At 32.7% G+C, this 25,317-nt stretch overlaps 1 pseudogene; it reads right to left on the bottom strand.

Moving 5' to 3' along the window:
* Positions 1 to 12,920: 12,920 nt before the first annotated feature.
* LOC120622604 (uncharacterized) lies at positions 12,921 to 13,039 on the bottom strand (annotated as a pseudogene).
* Between the last annotated feature and the right edge of the window lie 12,278 nt (positions 13,040 to 25,317).

Here is a 25,317-nt window from a genome sequence, read left to right as displayed (position 1 = left end):
TATATTTTGTCCTGTATAAGTATTGCTACCTCAGCTTTTTATTTGTTTGTTTTTATTTTCATGAACTATCTTTTCCCATACCTTTATCTTTAATCTGTGTGTGTCTTTCAATCTGAAGTGAGTCTCCTGTAGGCAGCATATGTAAGGATTTTGTTTTCTTATCCATTCAGCTACCCTATGTCTTTTAATTGGAACATTTAATCTATTTACATTTAAAGTAATTATTGCTAAATATGTAGTTATCACCATTTTAGTATTCTTTTTCTTTTTCTTAAAGAAGTTATTTTAACATTTTTTTGTAATACTGGTTTGGTAGTGATGAACTCTTTTAACTTTTTCTTGTCTGGGAACCTATTTATCTGTCCTTCAACTCTAAATGATCACTTTGCTAGATAGAGTAATCTTGGTTGTAGGTCTTTTCATCACTTTGAATATTTCATACCACTCTTAATTTGTCTTCTGCCCATGACCTCTGCTACTACAACTAGGATAATTCATTAGAATATATTTATCCTTTCTTTGATCCTATTCACAAAGGCATTCAGCATGAAACACTACCAAGACTGAGTTTCACAGAAGTGTGTTCCCCTCTAGACTCTCATCTGGCATGAGGCAACTCACTTTTCATTCTTCGCCATTTTCCTGTGGCTACTTCAACTTTCCTCTGGAAAACTTTTGACAAAGGATGCATAAATTGTAAGGACAAAAATCACTGTATAATGAAGAAAATTATTTTTATTATTTTGCAGATCAATTTAAGTATTTATTGTTGAATCTCTGCTTTTTATAATAGAAACTTCAATTTATCTTTGAATAACAAAGAGTCCTATTAGAGTGATTTTTATAAAAACAGTGTGGTAATCTGCTACAATGGAAAAATAGATGTATGTTAGAAAAACAGAAAGACTGCTTAAAGGCTTGGGTGCCATTCTTTGAGACCTACTAAATCCAATGAACAAAATTTTTCTTTAACTATTGCATATAAATAAATGTGGTGTTCTTTTAGTAATAAAATAGTGTAAGACCATTTCTTGTTTAGTATTTAGTATAAGTAGATAGCAGGGTAAAGTTTTGCATTTTTCCTCATGATTATTTCTTTTCCACTGAATATGCTCTCAATTCCAGTAGCAATACAATATTATAGAGATAGTTACTTTCAATTAAAGTCATTCATTCAGAAAGAGAGAAAAAAAGAGAGAGCATATTCCTGTAGAAACTAGGAAATAATTCTCCTAGAATGACAAAACAAAGTAAAGGTGATGGCTAATGAATAAAAAAAATCCCTGCAATTCATTTCTCAGTTAAAGCCCTGTGGAGGTGAGAAAGACCCAGTCCTGTGATGAGATTAATCGGAAAGGGCAACTATGATGATATCTGTGCTATTGCAGAGCCTAAAATAACCAGAAATGGCCCATATCTTCAAGTAGGAGACCTGTTTGCTATACCTGAAGGAGGCTCATAGAGATAAATGAGGGATGACTCAGCAACTACCAGTTTGATTGAATCAGTTACCAAAGATTATAAGAAATTAGGGACTTTTCAGTCTAGAATGGTGAATAAAGAGAGAGAGGTGACAACTCCCACAGGTGTCCCACAGTTTTGTTATCATGTAAACTCTCCTGGAATGAAGATGCAATGCCAAAGAAAATGGAGTAAAAAAATCAAACTAACTGAAAATAAATTTTGGGCATCTTAGTAGAAATTTTAAATTTTAAATAGAAATTGATGGGTATTTATTCAGTAATATTTCAGAGCCTACATTTGCTAAAATGTTTAACAAAATAGACACAATCCCTCTTCTCTTGGTTTTTATAGTCTATGAAGAGAAACATTAAATAATCACAAAAAATTAACTTTGCTATATGAGATTAATAGTAGAAGAAAGTGTTATGAATGATGGGGATTATAAAAGTAAATAGTAGATTTGACTGACCTGGCAAAGAAGGACTGGGGTGTTGTTTCTAGGGAAGTTATTTCTGAGCTGAGAAAAGATAGATAATTAATTAGAAATTAGTTAAAATATTGCTAACTGGAGTGTGTATGTATGTTTGAAGATTGACATAGGGGAAGGGATAGAGTTCGAGTGATTGTAAGGGCCTTAAGATGAGCTGGAGCTGGTACCCAAAGAATAAGTAGTGGGAGAGAATAGTGGGAAATGAGTGATCAGATCATAAAAGAAGACATTATAGGTCATTTTCTGAAATTTAGGAATTATGAAAATAGCAATGGGAAGTTATAAAAGGAGTTTGCATGTATGACATGACCAGATATCTATTTGTAAAAGTTTATACCTGCTGCCCCTCCACCCTGTGAACAGTGGAGAGTATAGGGCAGTAAAGTAGCTAGTGTTCAAAGAGAGTATCAGAAAGTTACTGCCGTCATTCAGGCAGAAGATAATGTAGCTTGTATTGGGAGTTCAATGAAAGGGGTTTTCCCGGGCGACTCCTGGGTTCCTCCATACAGAATTGCATATATGGTAGAGGAGGATATGAGTTAGGTAGAAAGTTTATGAGTTTGGACACAGGGACTACACAGGGCCTTAGGGCCATAAACATACTTCACCTTTTACTCTGAAAGGGAAGACACTGTAGGTATTAAGTGGAGGAGAGACATGATCTAAGTTTTAAAGTGATCGTGCCGGCTGGGCATGGAAAGCAGATTGAAAAAGGTTCAAAGCAAAACTTTTACTGGACAAATTAAAGAGGTATCTTAGTCCATTTGAACTGTAACAACAAACAATCATAGACTTATAAAGGGCAGACATTTATTTCTCACAGTTCTAGAGGTCAGGAAGGTCAGATCAAGGTGCTGTCAGATTCAGTGTCTAATGAGGGCCCGCTTCCTGGTTCATAAATGGTCATCTTCTTACTGTGTCCTCACTTGGCTAAGATGTGAGAGAGCTCTCTGTGGTTAGAGGCACTAATCCCATTCATGAGGGCTCCGCCTCATAATATAAGCATCTCTCAAACTTCTCAGCTCCAAAGATTATCACATTGGGGTTTAGGTTCAATGTAAGAATTTGGAGAAACATATAGCAACAGCCAAAAAAAAAAAAAAAAAAAAAAAAGCTTTATTTAAGACAATAGGGGAGAGAGTCCAGATCTCAGTCTGATCTTAATTGCACTAAAACAAAGGGCTGGATGGCTTTTAAGTCTTGCAGTGTGGTACATAAAAGATAAGGATGGAGAAAGCACAGTCCACCTGTGTTTTCTAATTGGCCTTATCCAAAGAAAAAGTAACTATCCTCATATCTTCATGACAGGGGATAGCTTTACAGCTTGGAGCAAGTTGCTCACTAAAGTTAAAAGCCTTCTACCCTCACATGGAGAAGTGGGATATGAGGGCACTATGTCCCTTGAAGACTGCATTCAAAAGAGATGTCTCCCAAGTCCTTGAAAAAGACTTTCTTGGGTTGTAAAACTGGCAACAGGTTTTTAATAGGTTATTATCTCAAAGTGGAATATAATTTAAATTATAAGCTTTTTTCAGGAAAAAAAAAAAGACGTTATTTAAAAGGGAGGTCAAGCTCCTAGACTCAAAAAGAATTTTTCTAAAGCTTAGTCAAACTGATGGGATTTTCAAGGCCCTCTTGTTCAAAAGGACAAGTGTGGAAACAGGGACACTGTTAGTTTTAAATATGGAATTTCCTTTCTCATTCGGTATTTATCTTGCTGTGTCTGAGTATTGGTTCATTATAATTAATAAAGCAGAGTTTAACTTCCTATTAAAACATCATTCTATTATACCTCATTGCAACATATATGACTGAATACTCTTCTATACTGGATTTCATATATGACATCCACTTTAGAACAGCTCTTTCTTTTTAATGAAGTCTGCTTTTTTCTGGAGCATCTCAATTGTTAAGAGGTCTTTGTATCTATTTTTTTTTTCTTACACAGATAGATACAAATATGTATTTGTATAAACATATATGTGTATATGTATAATTATATTAAAAAGTTTTATATACATGTTTATAATGTTTATAATAATAAATAAATGTTATACAAGAATTACAAAGAGTAAATTTATGTAAAATGAACAAAGCTGATATGAGAAAATTACAACACAATCAAGGAAGGAGTTAGCAATATTATTCATCTCACAATGGGAAAACAATCAAGCATTATATTTTTGAAGACCTAAGATCTACTCCTAGCAATTTACCACTAGGTTATAATTTCAAAAGTTAGGAAATGATATATGTTTAGAGATATTTACAACAGAATTTTTACTACAAATACTTGAAATTATCTTGTCTATGTCACAATTAGAAACTAGAAGGTAAATTGTTTCATCAATAATTTATAAAGCATATAAAGTAACATAATAAGTGAAAAAATCTAATACAGAAGCATATCTTTTCTGTATTTACAACTGGTAAAATTATGGAAGTATGTAAATAACAATAGTAAGAGAACAGTAGAAAAATGGGCTTTCATAGGTTAGTGAGATTTTATAAAATAGAGGATAATAATGATTGTTATTATATTTGTCCGACAATATTTACTGAATGTTTAGATTACTGAGTGGTAGGCATAGTGTTCATCACTTTATATTCATTAGCTTAATTAATTTTTCTAACAACACAGGAAGGAGCTGTTATCATTCTTCATTTGCAAATGACAAAACAGCATCTTAGAAAGGTTCTGCATCTTGCCCAGTGTCACTCAGTAGTAAATATCTGAGCCAAGGGTCTAACCCAGGTCTCGGTTGCTATAATGCTGATTGTGCTATGTAAGGCAAGATTAGACACTTAAAAAAATTCTCCATTTACAAGAACTTTGTTTCCAGAAGATATATGTATGACATATATACATTAAAATACATTAATAAAGTACTCTTTATTTTCTATGTATTATACTTGTCGTAACACACTATTTTTTGTGTTCTCTAAAAATTCTTGGTAAATACAACTACCAGTTAATGAGAAGTTTTATAATTTTTTATGTCTAAAAATTTAAGTGTCATCAAGTTTCTCATATCTTCTCCAAACATAGTACACATTTCAGGGAATACTTTGAAATTAATAAGTGTTACCCAGAAAGAATAATGTAAAAATTCATGGCACATGAGAACACCATATCAAAAGGATATTACATAATCTCACAGAAAGTGTTCTCCCGGACACAGGAATGAAACTGATAGAGGTCAGATTAAAGTTTATGCATCTGTCCTCAGAAATAATCGACTCTTTTATAACATCAACTTCTCTTTATCATCCATAAGGATATGTGATTCCCTGATTTTTAATGGTAAAACAATTTTCAGCTAGGCCATATATTTCTTGGGTGAGAGAATAAAAAATTACCTGCATTAGTTTTCTATTGCTGCCACAACACAAATTTATTATCTCACATGGTATGTAGGTCAGAAGTCCATGTGTGCTCAGAAAGTATAGAAAGGCCGTGTTTCTTACTGGAGTCCTTGGACATGTCATTCAGGTTGCTAGCGAGTTTAGCTCTTTGCAACTCTCTGACTGAGAACACGCTTTTTTCATGTTTAACTATTAGCCAGGGTTTATTTTCGGCTCCTTGAGGCCACCTGCATTTTAAAATAACCGGCCACCTTTTGTGCTGTGATGAGTTGAATCCTTCTCAAGCTTCAAATATATCTCACTTCTCTATCACCCTCTCCTTCGCTTCCATTTTCCTCCAAATTTCTCTAACTCTACTACCTCCATTCTAATTTTTAAGGGCTCATTGGGCCTATAGACTATCCCCTATAGTCTTTCTACCTAAAATCAGCTAGTTAGCAACTTTGATTCTATCTGCCAAGTACTTACACAGTGGTACCTAGATTCGCATTTGATTCAGTAACCTGGGGATAGAAATCTTGGAGTATCATCTTTAGAATTCAGCCTACCATGGTAACCTAAACAATCATCCTGGTTACTCTTTGTGATAATAAATCAAAGTTATGTTTTTGATCACAACTAAGTTACAACAATTAAGCTTCAAGCTATGCTATCAGAAATTTTAATATTTATATATATATATATATATATATATATATATATATATATATATATAAACAAATCTAGAAACATTTGAATTACTAAGTGGTTACTCAATATTTTTTAATTGAAAAAGTTTGATCACTTTCATTTTGAGTTGTATTGCATTTGTATCTCCTATTCTGCAGTTACATTGCTTCCCCCCGCCGCCACCATTGATCTTTAAATCAACAACAATGACATTTCAAATTAAATATTTTGTTAGAGGACCTTGACTATCTTAATTAAAAAGAAATTACAAAATTACCTGAGCATTTCATTTAATAATGCCATTCCTTTTCTGTCATCATAGATAAATAATTGACTTTACATATATATAACATAATCAAAATAGCTACTTAAATCATCTTCAGGGCCTAAGTGCACTCTTAACTACTACTGTTGATTTGGTGCGTTAGAATACCTTACCCCTAGAGACTACGCATTGTCATTTCACAGTAATATACAGAAGTGCTAAGAAAACACACCTGGTATGACTAAGAATTTTTGTTTAAAATATCCACCTGTTCTGTTTCCTACCCCTAGCATGAATTGAAATGCTAGTCCTTGGTATGAATTCCAATTCTTTTTCACTATAAAGCAAAATTCCTGGTAAACTAAAATCTATTCTATGTAGAGAGATCAGCCATAATGTTAATTATTATGTTGCTGTTTTTGTTCCATTACAGCTAAACTCCCACATCCACCCCCTGCCTTGGAAAAGGCCAAGCAAGACTGATGGTCTTTAATCACCATATTTTAACTCTAGCCTGGTTCTTTTTTTAAAAGAATGATTAGAAGGCAAAATGTAATTCCCTTCCTCTAAGACTATTATTAGTTACACTAGTATACTCTAATGTGGTATCATTTTAAAAATTGCATTCTCTCATGTTCAATCAGTAATGAATCCCAGCAAAACTGAGCAAAATTCATCAGTCTTGTTAATCCACTAAAATCCTCTAAGATAGGCAGGGACATAGTTCTGAACACTTTACTTACATTTTAATGGAAATATATTCTCAAGACATAGATTTCATTTGTAAAGTTTAAAATGAATGTCTCCTTTCAAATCAAGACAACTGGGAAGTATATGACTCTGACATGATCACTTAGTAAGCTAGAAATTTTGTCCTTACCTCAAATTACTTTTTCAGCTTCATCTTTTTCTTCAATCATCTACTCAACAAATATACCTGGGGGTACAAAGCTGTGCTAGGCAATAGAGATAAAGAGAAGTAAAAGACAGCCCCTGTCTGTAGGGTGCACAGTATGGTGGAGGAGCTAGGAGGATGCTTGTGCAGTGCTGTAAGGACTGTGACAGACATATATACCCAGCCTCCTGGGAGCATAGAAAAGAGGCAGAAGTGTCCAAGCCCCACCAGTCAACTTACCTTTCTTCAAATACGCTGTGCACATTCCTGCTTCTGTGACTTTCATCACATAGCATCCTAATTCTATGATGTGTTTTTTAGGATTATATAATTACAGGATTTTTTTTTTCACTTTTTTATTACTATTTAACAGGCTCAATTGCCTATGAGTCCACCTCCCACCCCAACACATGGACAAGCCTACCTCCCTAAGGTGGGCTAAAGGCCCAAGTTATTTGCAACTCCATTTGTAACAATTCACAGGAAAAATAAGAATAAAGTGCCTCCCTCACTAGGTGTTTATATTAATTAAATATGATTATGTTGGTGAAAGAAAATACCACATAAACTATAATGGATTATTTAAATATGTTATGCCTAGCCTTTTTCTTTAGATATTTAATACACTCTTTACAAGTCTCTCTTCCCACTTGATTGAAGTAATTAGAAGACTGTAACTGTGCCAGCCATTGTTCATTTATCACCTAACATCTGTAGGACGTTGCTTTTACATTTCCCTACTTCCCTACCTCTTCATTACCTATAGTACATTGTCTCTACAGACACTCAGAAATTGATTTCACACACTGCAATTTTCTTATCTTAAAAAAGCAAATATCTTGTTTCACCTAATTTAGCTACAGCCATTTTTCTCTATCTTTACCATGATATCTCCTGGAAATTGGTCCAAATTTAATTGATTTAACTCTCTATTATTGTTTCTTCTGATGACCCCCTAAGTATATTTTCATGCCCAAAATTCCACATACTTAATTTTTCATTTGTTATACCAACGGTCTTCTTTAGCAGTGCAATTAACTTCCTACCCTTATTATTCTTTAAAATAGTAACATTTGACCGAGCTTAACACTTCTTGAAAATTTGTTCTCCCTGGCTTCCATAAAACTGCAAAGTCTTTTTTCTCCTCAAATATAATTAACTCAATAACTTGAATACTTACTATGCCAGTTACACCTTTTTTGCCACTTTTACATGGTTTCCTCTGTTCTTATACCTGCCATGTACCTTGGGCCATTTCTTTGCCATTTTTTCACACTTTGTGTAATTTTCTTCTTTGACAAACCAACTAGCTCTCATGTGCACATTATATGTATAACACAAATTATTATTTTAAATGTATTCGATATGTGAATAAATGCAATGGGAAGATGTACTCTTCCTTAGAGTAGAATGCTAACTCGTAAATATAGAAGGAATAATATAGCTAGAAAAATGGTTGGATGTTAAAACCACTGGATAATAATAGCTTGAAGAGGATCAGGATAGTTGTACTACCTCAAGATATCTCAGCACACATTACTTATATATTACAAAAAAGAAAATGTTAACTTCACAGTGGAGAAATCTGATAGACATGTTAACCAAGTAATCAAATTAACGTCAACAATAATGGGACACCCTAGCATCGAATATTTCCTAATGCAATTCGGTAAACATGCATCATCCATTGTGGGGTATTTTTGATGAAAATGCAAAATCTGAATCTAATCAGGTAGAGAAATTGATAAACCCAAACGGGAGAATTCTACAAAACCACTGTCCTCTTCTTTTCCAAATATCAATTCCTAATAGTCCTAGAGTAAGTGAAACTAAAAATACACAAGACAGCAAAATGCAACATATTTTTCTGGATCAAGAATATTAAAATGGCCACAAAGTTTATTATTGAGAAATTAACAATGTATCAGTATTAAATATCCTGGATTCTTATTTATACTGTGGTTATGGTAATGGATGTCCTTCTGAGGAGATACACACTGAAGAAGTAAGGAGTAATAATGTCCACAATTTGCTTTCAAAGTTTCTAAAAATTGTATCTGTATACAAGCACATTCATAGAAAGAAGCAATATTGCAAAGTATCAAACATGGAGAATCTGAGCGAAAGCAATATAGGCATATGTAGGTGTTTGTTGTACAATTCTTACAACTTTTGTTCAAGTTTAAATCTAAAAAAGAATGTATGTGCAGATACTAAGGGGGGAAAAGTAGTGAAAAAGGATGATTCTGTCCTAACAAAGCTTACATAGAGACAAAATAAAAATAGATATGGAATGTATAAAAGCATAATTACAGATTATGATAAATTCTATGAAGGAAATAAATTATGCAGTGTGGGAGAAGCCCTCTTAGAAAGTGTGATCAGAAATTCTCTCTTCAGAAGTTGCACGTGAATTGAGATGGAATAAGTACAACTCAGACATGTGAAGAACTTGTAGAAGATCATCCTAAAATATCATAGGTGAATATTACAACTATTCATCCCTTGTGCCTTCCATCTTTTTACTGCCACTGTAGTTTTACCTTTACCAGACAGTCATGTTATTGGAATCATACAATACATAGCTTTTTTCTGACTGGCTTCATTCACTTACAAATATAAACTTGTAATTCATTCATGCTTTTTTCAAGGCTTGATAGCTTGTTTCTCTTTAGTGCTCAATAATATTCCGTTATATAGATTTATCACAGATTGTTCATCCATTCTCCTATTGAAGGAAATCATGGTTGCTGCCAGTTTTTTTCAATTATGAATAAAACTGTTATAAACATTCACATGCATATGAACATAAGTTTTCATTTAAATTAAGTAAATGCCTAAGAACATGATTACTGAACCGTATGTTAGGAGTATGTTTAGCTCTAAGAATCTGCCAGTTTTCCAAATGGCTGTACCATTTGCAATGAATGAGTTTGAGTAACTTCTCCAAAACAACACTTGATGTAAATTTGTTTAATTTTCATTTGCATCATTCTAATAGATGTGTAGTGGTATCTTATTGTTGTTTTAGTCTGTTGTTTACACAAAGTTTTATCGAAACTCAGACACATCATTCGTTTATGAATTGTCTATAGCTGTTTTCATGCTACAGTGGCAGAGGTCAGCAGTGACAGAGTTACATATGATCCATACAGATTAAAATATTTACTGCCTGACTCTTTATAGACAAAGCTTGGGGACCTTTGTCTTAAACTGTTAAAAAAAGATAATGCATTGAAAAATTAATAATATATATTTACAAAATTATTTGGATTTTTAATTACACATTCTAATAATTTTAGATAAAATTAAGTAAAATTATACAATTAATCATGCAATGTTACTTAGCTACAGGAAAAGATGAAATATTGCCATTTGCAACAACATGGATGGTCTTGAGGTTATCATGCTGAGCGAAATAAGTCAGAAAATATTGAGAACCATATGATTTCACTTATATGTAGTATATAAAACTGAAAGCAGCAAACGAACAAGGCAAACAAAAATTCAGACACATACAACAGTTTACTGGTTACCAGAGGGAAAGGGGGTAGGGGGAAGGTAGATAAGGATAAAAGTTGTTAAATATATGGTGACGGAAGGAAATTTGACTCTGGATGGTGAACACACAATGCAATATACATATGACACATTATTGAATTGTACACTTGAAACCTATATAATTTTATTAACCAATGTCATCCCAATAAATTTAATAAAAATCACACAATTAAACTTTTATTTTTAAAATAAATTTATTGGGGTAACATTGGTTAATAACATTACATGTATTTCATATGTACAACTTTCTAATATGACATCAGTATACTCTATTGTGTGCTCAGCACCTGAAGTCTAGTCTCCTTCTGTCGCCATATATTTAACTTCCTGGATAAAATTCCAAATAGCTATAATGTATTACTGGCAAGTTTCATAGAGAATATTCTACAGATAAAACAAATTCTTACTTTTTGTCTTGATATGTTTTAGTATATTTGGAATATAGAAAATTAAGCGAATGTAAATCTTAAGAAGGTATGTGGCATGAAGTACTTAAAAGAAAAATAGAAAATGGAGGAGCTAATATGTTTTAATTGTATTGATGACATGTGAAAGAAATTTTATGTAATAGCTCCATTTACTTAAAAAAATAATCCCATGATACAGTTAGTAGTATAATATATGAAATATGAAAAAATAAAAATCATAAAAGATTTTTTACTATATAGGCTAATAAATGGATGATCTAAGATTTGAACCTATTTCTAAATGATCATAAAATTTATTATGTATTTTCAATGCTGCTCAATTCACAATATCACATAGGAAAAAGAAAATCTATTATCCAAGTCCTTCTCACTCAATAATTAGTTGAGTGTTCTTCTAACTGGTGTTAATAATAATAGCATCCTATCAAGGGCAATATTTCTCATAAAATTTTGGGTGAGTTTGAGGAATGTTACTCCATCGTAGACTGTATTTACGAAAACTGCAATACAGAAAGGTTGATATTGCAATGCAATTCGGGACTATATATATATATATATATATTATATTGACATGAGGAACATGTCTTGGCCATGGGCACCTAGGGCATGAGAAATAAGACCCGTACCCAGCACTGAGAAATTTTAAGGATTTATCTTCAAGAAAAACTTTAGGTAGACTGGATTTTAAAATTATTATTGAAAATAGCTCTACTTTTTTTTCTTTTTTTTTAATATAGCAACTATGTCCTTAAATGGTCATCAAGATTTAGAGTGTTACAAATATTTAATTGCTTCTACTGTCACACTTGCCATTTAAGATGCACATTAAAGTTGGGTAGAATAAATCAGAAATATAGGCAGCAGCAATCTTTCTTAACAGAAGATTAGCTTAACTGAGACTGCCACCAACATACCATCTGTTCTGCATATCTTCTTAGATCAAGACACAATAGAAGACTGAAGCATATGGGCCGTAGGTTGTGAACAAGAAAAAATTTTTGAACATGTTAGCTTTCTTTTTTGGATTTCTGTTTTGTTTTGCTTTTGATTGTTGTGGTTTGTTTTGTTTTTCAACAATGTATGTTTTTATACCTCGGGTTAATTTAAATATCATCCTGATTGAAGGATAAATAGAACCACATGTCTTTTAAAAGATATTTTGTTTCCTAATTTGAGATTGGGCAACAAATGATAGAGGTAGCTAAAAATGTCGAGAACATTTTCCCAGCCTCCAATTCTTCAGAGTTAAGTTTAATATGTTAACAACGACTGCTATTGGAACAAAAGTTATCCTCATTGCTTTGTATCCCTTTTTTCCCTATTATCCTTGCCTCCTGAGAGTTCATAGGTCCAAGTACACAGATGACCTCTCATATGGCCATACTGTATTGTCTTGCATGTAATCAAATAGCCATAATAATGAAGGTACTATCTAACATTAATCCTGTATTTACAATGTGTCATATGTTGCTCTCCCTTATAACTATTAATTTCCATAAGAACATATACGTTTATCATTATTATTATTATTAGAACCCCACTTTATAAATGATGAATGAGAACAATAGACAGTAGCTCTTTGAGCATGATAATTGAAAGATACCCTAAAGTACTGAGACAAAACATATCATCAATCTCATGTCAAAGCTGTCTAAGATCAAAATGGAACTTTAGGCCAATTCGTTTTTTTTTTTTTTATTTTATCTTTTTTTAGGCGAGACAACCCTTGATTGACTGTACAGATTGCAAGGACATTGTCAGCTTACAATCCCTTATTTTTTACACCTACAGCACCTGGTCTTCCTAGGTGGCCTCCAATCCAAGTACTAACCAGACCAGACCCTTCTTAGCTTCCGAGATCAGATGAGATCGGGCTTATTCAGGGTGGCATGGCCTTAGACTAGACCGATTTGAATAATGAGATTTTGAACTTCTATGTCAAGACATGCATAATTTTTATTTGTAAAATTGTATTCTGATTTCAAATCAGAAGTGACATTATGTTTGACTTAATATTTAAATATTACACCTTCTTTCTGTCCCTCATTGAGCTAGACATTTGTATACAAATGAAGCAACTTACTTTATAAATCCATATAAAAAGAAAGGCTAAGATGAGATTCTTATTGCATTGTTTTAGTCTGTCCAGTCAGGAAAAATCAGGATTTTGATTACTAAATTGTTCCCTTCTCATCATTTTTTTACCACTATCAGACATAAATGATTACTTCCAAAGTGTTCTTTTCAGTGTTTTCTGTCATTTCTGATGTAAATCTAGTCATGACACTTTCTTGTTACTAGTTTGCATGTCTGCTTACCTGAACAGATTTTCACATATTGGTTCTGCCTATCAGTCAAATAGAATAAGAGAAAGACAAATTTCTGGAGATCTAGGACAGAAGAAAAGAGAATGAAAAAGTGAAAAAGATGTGCGACATCAAATTAAAAGGATGTGGAAAGCTTTCTTGTTCATAACATTGACTCCTGTCTGTCAGATTTACTAGTCCCTCTGCCTAAAATACCTAAAATGTAGGAGAAAATCCAATAGGATGGAAAAGAAAATATTGTTAAAACATGAGAATTTATATCACTATAAAGGTTAAAAACCAAAAAGATCCTTGAACCTCAAAACAGTTTTTTAGCATGTGTGCCTTGATTTCTGCCTCTGAAAAATGAGAATGACAATTATATATGCCACATAAAGTTTGTCATATAAATTAAATTAGTTAATACAAAAATACTTAAAATATTTTCTTACATTTAGTACATACTCAATACGTACCATTCATTACCAACATTATTATTTTTTGAAGTTCAATTTAATAATATATTTGGAAGATATGATGAGTTATGAGAAGTGATAAGAATTCAGTAATAAAATGGGGCGTTTGAGTAAAATAAATCTTGTGTTTAAATTAAAATGTTTTGATATTATGCAATTTATAAAATTTTAAGTTTCATTTAGATTTATAATTAGCATTAATTAAGGCTTTCATTTGAACTAAAATTTACATAAAGTACAACTGAAAATTTTAATTGAATTAAAATATTATTATAGTGCTACTATCACCAATTTAGTGGAATAAAAGAATTAATAGATAGAAAAGAGAATTTTGATGCAAAAGAATATAATTAGTATGCTTCTCTACTGGTAATATTTAAAATAACTAAAACACATCACTTATCTGAAATACCTCCTTCTTGGGCTACCATCATTTCTTATATTCTTGCATATCCTATTTCTTTTGGTTTACACAATGAAAGTCTGCATGAACATAATTTCAAAGATATTATAAGTAAATGATAACAGCTAAAATTTGTTAGTAAATGTTATTAAGGAAGAGGATAAGAGAATATCTTTGTAAAATCCTACAGGAATAGAATGTATTTTAAAAAAATTCTGATTATAAAAACACATAATTTTAATATTTGAATTAAAAATCTATAAGAAAAAAACAGTTCACTGTAAAATATCAGAAAAATTAATATTCTTAATTTCAACTTAACATTAAATTCACTAATATTCACCTTCAAAGAAATATATTTATATCAATAACAATATACCATTTTTAATAATTTTCTTAGGTAAAGTATAAAAAGAAAATATTAAGTTCTGTGATACTGAGGTGAAATCAGCAAGCTCATAATCCACTAAGAAAGTTAAATAGACTTCTTCCAAACTGATTTGGCAAAATTCATTAAAAATCTTAGCAATAATTATAATTTTGAATTGCATATTCTTTACTTATTGGTAAATCTCTAAAATAATTATAAATATGAACAATGATTTATGTCTAGCAATATCTATTGCAATTTAATATACAAAATTTATTGTTTCAAATTGAGAAGTCTTTTTAATAAGTATTTTTTTCTTGTTGAATATTAAGGAACTTAGAGAAGATTAAAAGAGAAAATACAAACTACCACAACCTCTATTCTTTAGAGCTAAATATTTGGGTCTATACACACACACACACACACACACACACACACACATAACATATATATACACACACATACATACATATATACATATCTGTGTATATATACATGTATACATGTGTGTGTATATAATACTGTTTGCATGTTTTTAAAACTTTTACAATTTTAAAAATTGTACATATTTAATGTATATAATTTGAAAAGTTTGCATTTGAATGGACACTTCTCCAAAGACATAAATATGGCCAATAGGTATATGAAAAGGTGTACGATATTACTAATCATCAGAGAAATGCAAATAAAAACGATGGTGAGATGTCACCTCATACCTGGTAGAATGGCTATCAAAAAAATGAAAGATAGTAAGTGATGGCAAGGACATAAATAAATTGAGACCTTTGTAAATTGTTGGCAGGGATATAAAATGATCTAGCAACTATATGTAACTATTATGAAGGTTACTAAAAAAAATTAAAAATAGAACTACCATATGATCTGGTAATCTCACTCCTGAATGTATATCCAAAAGAGTTGAATCAGAATCTTGAAGAGATATCCGCACTCTCATGTTTATTGCAGCATTATTCACAGTAGCCAGGATATGGAAACAACCCAAATGTCCATCTACAGATATATAGAAAAAGAAAATGTGGTATATACAAAAAAAAAAATGGAACATTATTCAGTCTTAAAAAAAGAAAATCTTAATATTTGTGACAACATGGATGGACCTGGAGGACATTGTGTTAAATGAGTCCATCTCAGAAGAACAGATATTACGTGACTCTATTTATATAAGTTATCTAAAACAGTCAAGTTTATAGAAGCAGAAAACAGAATGGTGATTATCAGGGGGTTGGAGAGGAGAAAAGGCGAGTTGTTTAGTGTGGTTATAAAGTTACGGTTATATAAGATGAATAAGTTCTACAGATCAGCTGTAGAACATACATGTGCTTGTAATTAACAATATGGTGTTGTGAACTTAAAAATTTGTTGAAATACTATATTATATTTTATTTTCTATTATGTTTGGGGAAGGAGTGTGATTGATTATTATGATTTCAAACTCAAGGGCCTTCTGGGACTAAGTATTGCCACTTAACAACTCTGTCATTTATGTTGGAAATTTATTTAATCCCTGAAGACTAATAAAAATGAAGATTTTTATAGCACCTATATCAGTGGACTCTTTGAGGATTAAATTATATAACTCAAAGAAAATGCTTAGATCACATCTGATTTATGATCTTTTGTCAGTTATTGGTGTAACAACTTTAACATTAACAAAAGATTTTTTCTTTTTGTTTTTTCAAAGAGAAAGGACACTATCTAATCAAAATATGGCCTCCTCCTGCCCAAAGGAGAAATAGGATTGATTATTTATGGATGTAAAAATAAAAAAGAGTGTTAATGTTAGGGTTTTGTCATCTAAATGCGACATCACATCAAGTTAATAAAGGCAAAGTTTTGGCAAGAAAAAATAGTTTTCAATGCCTTTATTTCCTCTTTTATGACATCAAAAAGCAGGCTTTAAGAGTCTATAGAATTTTGCCTAAAGAAAGACACAATCAACAGAAACAGAAATGTAGTAATTCTTGCCCCTTTCAGTCTGGATTTTCGAAGAGGAGGATTTTGAAGGCAAATGTCACGGCTGTACTCCCAATGTGAAATTCTAGAAAGAAAGCTTACTCCCACATGAACTTAGTTAGACAAATTCATACTGAACACACAGGGATAAATAAATAGTGTGCCTAATGGTCATTGCTTAGCTCCAGGAACATCGGAAATGAACCACAGCTTAACAATGGAGGGCACTGAAGAATCCAAACACTCTGTCTCCTTTATTCGCACATATCATGAAACACATACAACCTTCTCTTCTACTCCCACATCCAGACACCATCTCAAAGAGGACCAGGAGAGAGGGTGAAATCTGAAAGACTGAGCATTTTATTTATAGACCAGCAAATTGAGAGAATGTAGAAAATAGAGCCCTCTGTTCAATTAGCTGGTAGGATTCATTTGTGGAGGAAGAGAACAGATTTAGAATAATGAGAATGCGTCACAGAGTATGTTATGATCAAAATGAAATCTGGCCACAGGAGTTATTGTTGTTGTTCAGGCGTGTGTATGTGAGATATATATCTATATATATATATATATATATATATATATCTATATATATCTATTCATATATTATATATATATATAGATAGATATATATATAGATATATATATATATATAATTTTTTTTTTTTCATTTGACTCTATGTCTTACCTTTTTCTGCCCTCCATGCCTTTAAGGACATCCTGTTAAGTATCTCAATGGTTGGATAGATAAATATAATTAATATTTCCAGTATTCTATTATTAATCTTTTAGATCCTTTTCATTATATTTTTCTGTAGGAAATAATATTTCAGTCAATAGCTTTGTATTTTATTTCTGAACGAGATTATTTTCTCAGTAGACAGACTAAAAATAAATTTTGGTTTAGAGAGTACAAAATTTTAAAACCTTTGATACACATTTGCAAGTTATTTTTTTCAGAGTTGTTTCAATTTACATTCTACTTACATTGTTTCAAGCAACAATTAAGTTTGATATAAGAACTGTCATCAGAAATATGCAAAGCATATATATCCCAGCCCTGTCGAATAAACAATAGTGAAAACTTTTCCATAGTAAGGTCTCCTGAGCAATTAAAACAGCATTATATTATAGATATTAAGAAGTAGAGACATGGAAAGGGGGTAGGTAAGCACCAAAAGTGTCCCATTTAATTTCACTAGTTTTCTATGGCTAGAACACAAACAGAAGACTAAATCTGTCCATCACTGTGTATTCCAACCACCCCTTTTCATTATTTTGCACATAGATCTTCCTGTAAAGAAATCTCAGTATTAAATTCTAAATTATGTTTTTAAATCAAAATTCTGAACTCAAAGAAAGACATCCAAAATGTAACTAAAAAGCACAATTATACTTAGATTTTACATCGTCCAAAATTCTGTCCCATAATTTTTTTCTGGTTTCATTTCTCAGAATTTACTTCAGCAATGATCTTTGGTGCTCATTCTCATTCATTTCTTTCTTAAGCTGATTCTCCTGGCTCAGCATAGACTTAAAGGGCCATTCAAATCTCATGTTTTCCATGAAATATTCAGTTAATACTGTTCAAATCTACATTATCTTAAAATAATTCTTTTTAAACAAACAAAATAATTAATTATTATCTTTAAATCTTAACAGGAATGCAAAATTATTAAATGCTGGGGCAGCCATATTTGTTCTATCTATCTACCTACCTACCTACCTACCTACCTACTTAGCTGTCTACCTTCCTACCAATTCATCCATCCACACATGATTTTGACATCTTTCAGAATGGTTATAGAACAATATCAATTTACTAAGTTAAAAAATTGTTTTATTTGTGATATGTAACATTTTCATTGCTGTTTAAGGAGTGAAATATTTTACATGGTGAAGACTTAATTTGTGGAAATATGGTTGAATGTATTTGTAAATTGTCTTATACATAAAATTCTTTCTGTGATTAATATACATCTTATAAAAGTTCAATTGCTTTTTAAAGTAATTATTAATGGATGGTATCGTTTAACTCAGGCTACTTGTTTTCATTATAGAGTTCAATAACTTCTAGCTTGACAAAGTACAAACAGAGGTGTTTTGCCTAGAGCATTATGTTTTCTAACAGAAAAAAAAATATACCAAAAATTATGGATGATTTATTTCTGAACCAGTGATGAGTAGCAGGAGTGAGATAGTGCACTGCTTTCAGTTTGGGCAAAGAATAAATTCAATTTACTGAATCTGAAGCTGGCTTGACATGGTAAGTTTGAAACATTCATTCTTTTTCCAACTGCAATAACTCTGAAGCAAGTTATTATAATTGTTTGCATTGTTTGGTTGAAGTAAAATTAAATATAAAGAAAATAAGGAACGAAGACTACAAAACAGAGTAAGAATAGCTTAAAACGTGTCTGTGAATGGGCATAATCTAACATTCCTCATAGTGAAGCCATTTTCCCTCATTATTTAATATCATGTGTTTTCTTTTTTCTTTTGGACTTTTGTTTTCATCTCCCTTCCTGTTGTAGGCAAATCTTTCTGGTATCAAGGAACAGAACTTCCCACAAACATATTCTGTGAACCAAACAATGTGAATGGAGGTTATTACAAAGACAAAAGATAATATCAGAGTACTCAATACATTTTGAATGAACTAGTAGCTCAGAAAGAGGGAGAATGGTGAGTAAAAATTGACTCTCTAAGATGATGTGTCCAGGGTATGATACCTACAAGGCGATGAAACTTCTATGCTACGAAATCCTCAATTCTTCATGGCATCTTCCATATGATATTCCCCCAAAAGAGTATCTCTCTTTATATTTCACAATTAATTTACCAAATCTCAGAAAAGAGAGGTACAGAGATAGGGAAAAAACATTTTGCTGTATGGATAAATTCAAATCTTTGTCACTAAACATTCCTTAAACACATCTGTATTATAGATATTACAGCATTATATTATAGATATTAGGAAGTAGTGCAAGACATTGTTCCAGTAGTTATCAGTATTTAAAAGATGTATGAGATACCGTTCCTGCCTCTAAAGAATTGACAAGGTTATGCTTGATATTGATATATAATTTTAAGTCAGCTAGAATGTCTAAAGAAGGAAGGGAATTAACAACTATGGGGATAGAAAGCCTTTGTATATAAAATTACATTATAAATAGTCTTTAAAGGCAGGAGAGGGGGTTAAAAGACCTGGAGAGGTAGGTTAGTGTAATAGTTAAGAGGATACAAAGTAAGAAACAGTGTGGAGGAAAGAAAATTGCAGATCACACACAAGTAATTCTCTGTGTCTGAATGGAAAGTTTATGCAACTATAGGTTTATGTAATGCCATATAACTCTAAGATGTGGTAGATAGTGAGGGCATTTTCATGAATTGAATCTGATCATTTCCCCTCTGTTTTTATAATTCTTATATTTGAAAATTCAGTTCTATCTTAATACTAATTACCTATCTTCTAAGTTTGGTATTGAATTCCCTTGGTATTTTAAAGTATATTTTTCATTTTTCAAAAAGCTTTGACTATATTGGTTGGTGTCTGAATATTAATTTTACTCATGAATATATGTATACATCTTCAAATCAATTTATAATCTTCAAATATACCTGGCAAATAAGATTTTATTTTTTAACTTTTATATTAGATTATAAAACACAGATTCAGAATTCATCCAAATATGTAATTCACTAATAAAATTAAAAAGAAGGGAGGGAGGAGAAAGGAGGAGTGGGGATGGAGAGAGAAAGAGACAGACAAACAGCGAGAAAGTGAGAAAGCAAGAGAGAACACACAAGCAACAGAGGACAAAAGGAAAGAGAGAAATTAGAAATCTTGATTGTTCAATGTCATTAAGGGCCTGCGGAAGTAGAATGTGGCATTTAAATTTGTATAACAAAATGTTGAGTCCTTAGAGTTGTAATATGAATACAAAGTTATTGGAATTGAATCAATATATTATGTAAGAAATGTTCTTACCAAATGCCACTGGAAGCTCATCTTCCAACATTAAACATTTGGGTGTATGAATTATATTTCACTGAGTTCTGGGGAAAAAATGTTTTTCAGAAAGATCTGAAATCCAAAGTCTCTGAGCCTCACAGTTTTTATTTGTAAATGCAAGTAAGGGAGTTTAGCACAAGCCCCATGGTACAACAAAGTAGCACTGTCCTGGCATATAATTTGTACTCAGTAAATGGTTGCAATTATTAGAATATAAACCTTTAGAGTAAGTCTTGGGTATTTGATGTTTAATTTTTTAAAAAAGGTATACTATGTATCGAGCATACCTTATGCACCACTCTGGATTAACCCTGATTTATACACCAGAACCAACCTTTGCCTTAGAGAGGGCTTGCTGACCTACTTTTGGTAACTTTATTGCTTGGGCCTATAGAACATATTTAGTGGAATAAAGAGTGTTTGCCTTACTCTGTCTTACTCTGAAGCTTAGTAATAAATTTATCTTCCTCTTCAGGCCTCACACTTCCTAAGCATTGATCACATACATTTACTTGGAATATACCAAACAAGGTAGAAATTTTCACAGATCCAAGTCTTTGCTTGTCCTGTACCTTCAGGCTAAAATTAGCCCCCACACCCATCCCCCATTATGCTTACTCTCCATCTCACAAAATCTTGCCACCTCCAAATAAATGCCATTCTCTTCAGAAACAGTTTCTAGTGGATCCAAACCACTAGAACTTGTCATTTTTCAAATGCCTCAAATGCCCTATAATGATCGTAGTGTATCAGAATGCCAGGTAAAGAAAAATGAAGCTCATTTTGGTAATGAGAGAAGCAGCAGTTTAAAAGTTTGCAGGTACATGTGTCTAGAATACTGGTTCTCAACCAGGGGTTGAGAATTTTGTCCCCCAGAGGACAGTTGGCAATATCTGAAAACACTTGGCTTTCCATCCTTGATGGGGAAGAGGGTGCTACTGGCATCTAGTGTGTGGAGGTCAGAGATGCTGCTGAACATCCTACAGTCACAGCTCCTACAACAAAGATCTGTCCTGTCAAGACATCCGTAGTGTCAAGATTGGGAAGCCCTGGTCCACAGCAGGAAATCAAGACTTCATTTCCTTTCCGCAGTCCTTGAGTGCTAAGCCAGAAAGTGCGCTGTTGGAATTGCTGCTGCTCTTTGTCATCACTGCAGATCACAGAGAAGGCAAAAGAGTGTGTGAGAGCCCCAGTTATCACAGGGAGAGTGTGGGCCGCACAGCAGAAAAAAGTCTCTGCTGGCTAATATTTTATTTTCCTTTTCTGAGACTGTTGAGGTAGGGCAGCTTCTACATACGTGGACATGTTATGAGAAAGGAGTACTCGATACCATAGCAATTTATAGCTGTGATTCTAAAACTTAAATTAAAAAAAAAATACTTCTTTTGTGTGTGTGTGACATAATAAAGCCAGATAAATTTGTTATAACAATAACTGCTTTGGGGTATCCAGCATTTGTCAAGAATGTTACATATCGTTTTAATCTTCATAAGAACTCTGTGAGGGAGGCACTATTATCTACTTTTTATAATAGTCTGTACTTTCTTTTTCTTTCTTTGTCCTTGAATAACTGGTAGTTAGTTGTTCCTAAGAAAAATTTTATTTATATGTAAATCTTTGTATTTTACAGTGATTTGCTAATAATAATAATAATAGTAATAACAACAACGAAAGAATGATAGTGATGATGATGATGATAACAACTTACTGTGTACCTTTCCATGATGGAAGTGCATTGAATCTCTGCAGTATTGTTTTTTTATTCTAAGTGTCTCACCTCTAATAAGTCAATTTAGTCTTCCCAAAACACTATGGGGTAGATATATAAGGATTGGAATAATAATTTTTAAAACCACACAGAAGTGTCCCAAATCCCGAGTTATGAACATGGTGGTGAGAAGTAAGCCATCTGAGTCCAGAGCCTCTGGTCAGTGTCACTCTGTAAGAGAGATGATGCTGTGTCAGTTTTTATCAGTAATAATTAAATAAATCGTATAATCTCTTACTTGGAGAATATTCAGGAAAAGATGCATGGAGCATGCAGTGATGCAAGCACACCTGAAGGCGAGTGGCTGGCTGCCCAGAAAGGTCTTCCCTCTCTAAGCCTAACTTAATCCTTTATCCTCAGTCCAGCTAAGCAGTTAACTGTAAATATCAAGGAGCTCCATGTCTGAAACAGTCACCGATAAACTAAGCTTGATGTAATTAACTAGAATAACAATACAGTTAGTTTACAGTGAGAAATTAAATAGAGAAGGAAACCCAATGCATAGTCTCTTCCTGTAGATTCTGAATAGAAAACGTCAAACTTCGTATTTGAAGATTTCTTGGTGAACATATAATTAAATTAGGAGTGTTAATAATAGGAATTCAATATTTAATGTTTTCATATTAAATTAGCTTCAGAGATAGATCATGATAATACGTTATGATCAAATCTCATGGCAGGGGATCTACTCTGTGTTTAAGGTAATTTGTAAGGTAATTCCATTCTGATACATTAGTATTAAAGTTAAATTTTATTACTGAAGCTTCTCTCATTCTATGATTGCTCAAGTTGAGATGAGCCACAAAGTTCCAGTCCACTATTTAGCACAATTCTGAAGGCCTACCAGAACTCAGGTCTCCTGATCAGTGGAAACATTTGTTGTTATAAACATCAAGATTCAAGTTATATTCCTGTCTTTCCTCATTCCATTACAGGTTCTTCAAAGCACTTCCCAGTGTACTCTCTCCACAAGTAACCTGATGTCAGGGTCTGTTTCTTGGGAATCCAATTTTAAGAAAGAGTGAAAATTTTACTTTTGTTTACTACTCCCTATGGAATGTGTTAAAAAAAAAATTAAATGCATGCGGAACACATTTTGAGAGATTTAAAACATACATTGTTGTTTATTTTTGAGGAGAAAACTTGGGATGCCCCAGACCACTGGCCCTTAAAAATTCACCAGTGTGACAGGCCCTTGAATCTCTAAAGTGCTTGTGCATTACAAACCTACTAATTTACTCATCCCTTCTTGCTCCTTTATATTATCAAAACTATAAATCAATGAGAATTTCTGTAGAATGTGTAGGAGATTCAGGTCTTTTGAAACTATATTATGACTGACAGGGGAGGAGAACTTAACATAGCCTTGGCACTAATCTGTGCATAGAAACTACTTTGGCTCTTCTTCATGAGATATGGAAAAGAATACCTTCACTTGGCAATTACTACATATATGTTCCTGAGGCCTTGTTAACTACTCTAATGAAGATGTATCTAGCACAGCAGTTGTAGCTGAGACTACTATCTCCTTTTGTGTAGTTTGCAGTAATACACTATAATCCCTCAAAACCCATCTGATTTTTAAGAATGCTAGGTAGATCCTTTTGCAAATGATAAATTAAATTAGGAGGTAATGAGGTTTGCTATCTCTGCATTTTTTAGAGATTTAAAGGTATCATTAATTTCTTCCTAAAGGTGAAATTTTTTTGAAAAATGTATTTACTCTCTTAGATGGGTGGATGTAGATGCTATAGCTTGACCTCTCCCATATGATAGCTGTTGCCCACAGACCAAGGGACACGTCGGGGTTTCATCCATGACTGCATGTGCATTCCAATTCGATGGAATAACCATCGAATGGGTCCATAGACTCAGCAGCCACATAGACACTTATGACAAGTCCGGATTTAATTTATCACTTGTTCTAATATGCTTCTACTTCAGAGGAGATGTCATAATGACATTTTGAGTCCACAGCTATCAATGTCAACTTAGTTTCTATTTCTCAACTGTTCTCGAAATATCGTTATTCTCTGGCATTTTCTTATCCCAGTGACTGACCATAGGTCTGTGTGTGGGATGATGGATGAATCATAACTCTGTGCATTTGTCGTGATACAACTGTTTCCTTCCTCTTGAAAACTTGGTGTTTTCATTAGTCAGTGCTATATCAGGTCTGAAACTGGCTCAAGCTCAGAATCTGAGAAAGGATAATTCTTTTTTATTATACCAGCCACCCTCCACCTCCATATTATCCACAAGTTATTATTTTGAGTATATAGATTGAGCAATAGCATCATTGGCTGTCTTTATGACATTTCAATTTTAGTAACCATCTTCATATCTCACCATATGTCTGTCTCCACTGGCTGCCACTCTGACACTGCTGTTCTTATGGATTATGCATAACCACCTGGCTCTGATGTGTTGTGATCTTACTACACTCTCTTATTATCAGAGAGTCAGTATCTCTAAGCCGTATTATCTCTTTGAAACTGTGTAACACAGAAGTCTTTCACTATTGAGCTTCTCGAAATTGCCGTTGCCCCCCTCAACAGGATATTCTTGATCACTTTCATAAAGTGCCCTCCAGTCCCTCTTAGAGAACATAGTTTTATAGTGCCTCTCCTGACATTCATAGCATAGTAGCTTGTCACTTCTCTGAACCATTTTATTCCTTGCTCCACCCTTTTCCATGGTAATTCTTATATTTTTGCTTTGTGTTGGAAAGACCATAGCTATTTCTAAGCTTCTAAGAGTCAGATTAATGATGTATTAGCACTATTTCCTAGGGGCTTGAACCATGTTAAATCCTGTAGTAAGAGAGAGTAATTCCATATCAATGGACTCTGTCTTATCCAAAT

Source organism: Pteropus medius, unplaced genomic scaffold (genome assembly GCF_902729225.1).
Source record: "Pteropus medius unplaced genomic scaffold, Ma_sr-lr_union100, whole genome shotgun sequence".
NCBI classification, from domain to species: Eukaryota; Metazoa; Chordata; class Mammalia; order Chiroptera; family Pteropodidae; genus Pteropus; species Pteropus medius.
This window is presented reverse-complemented; position numbering and strand designations above follow the sequence as displayed.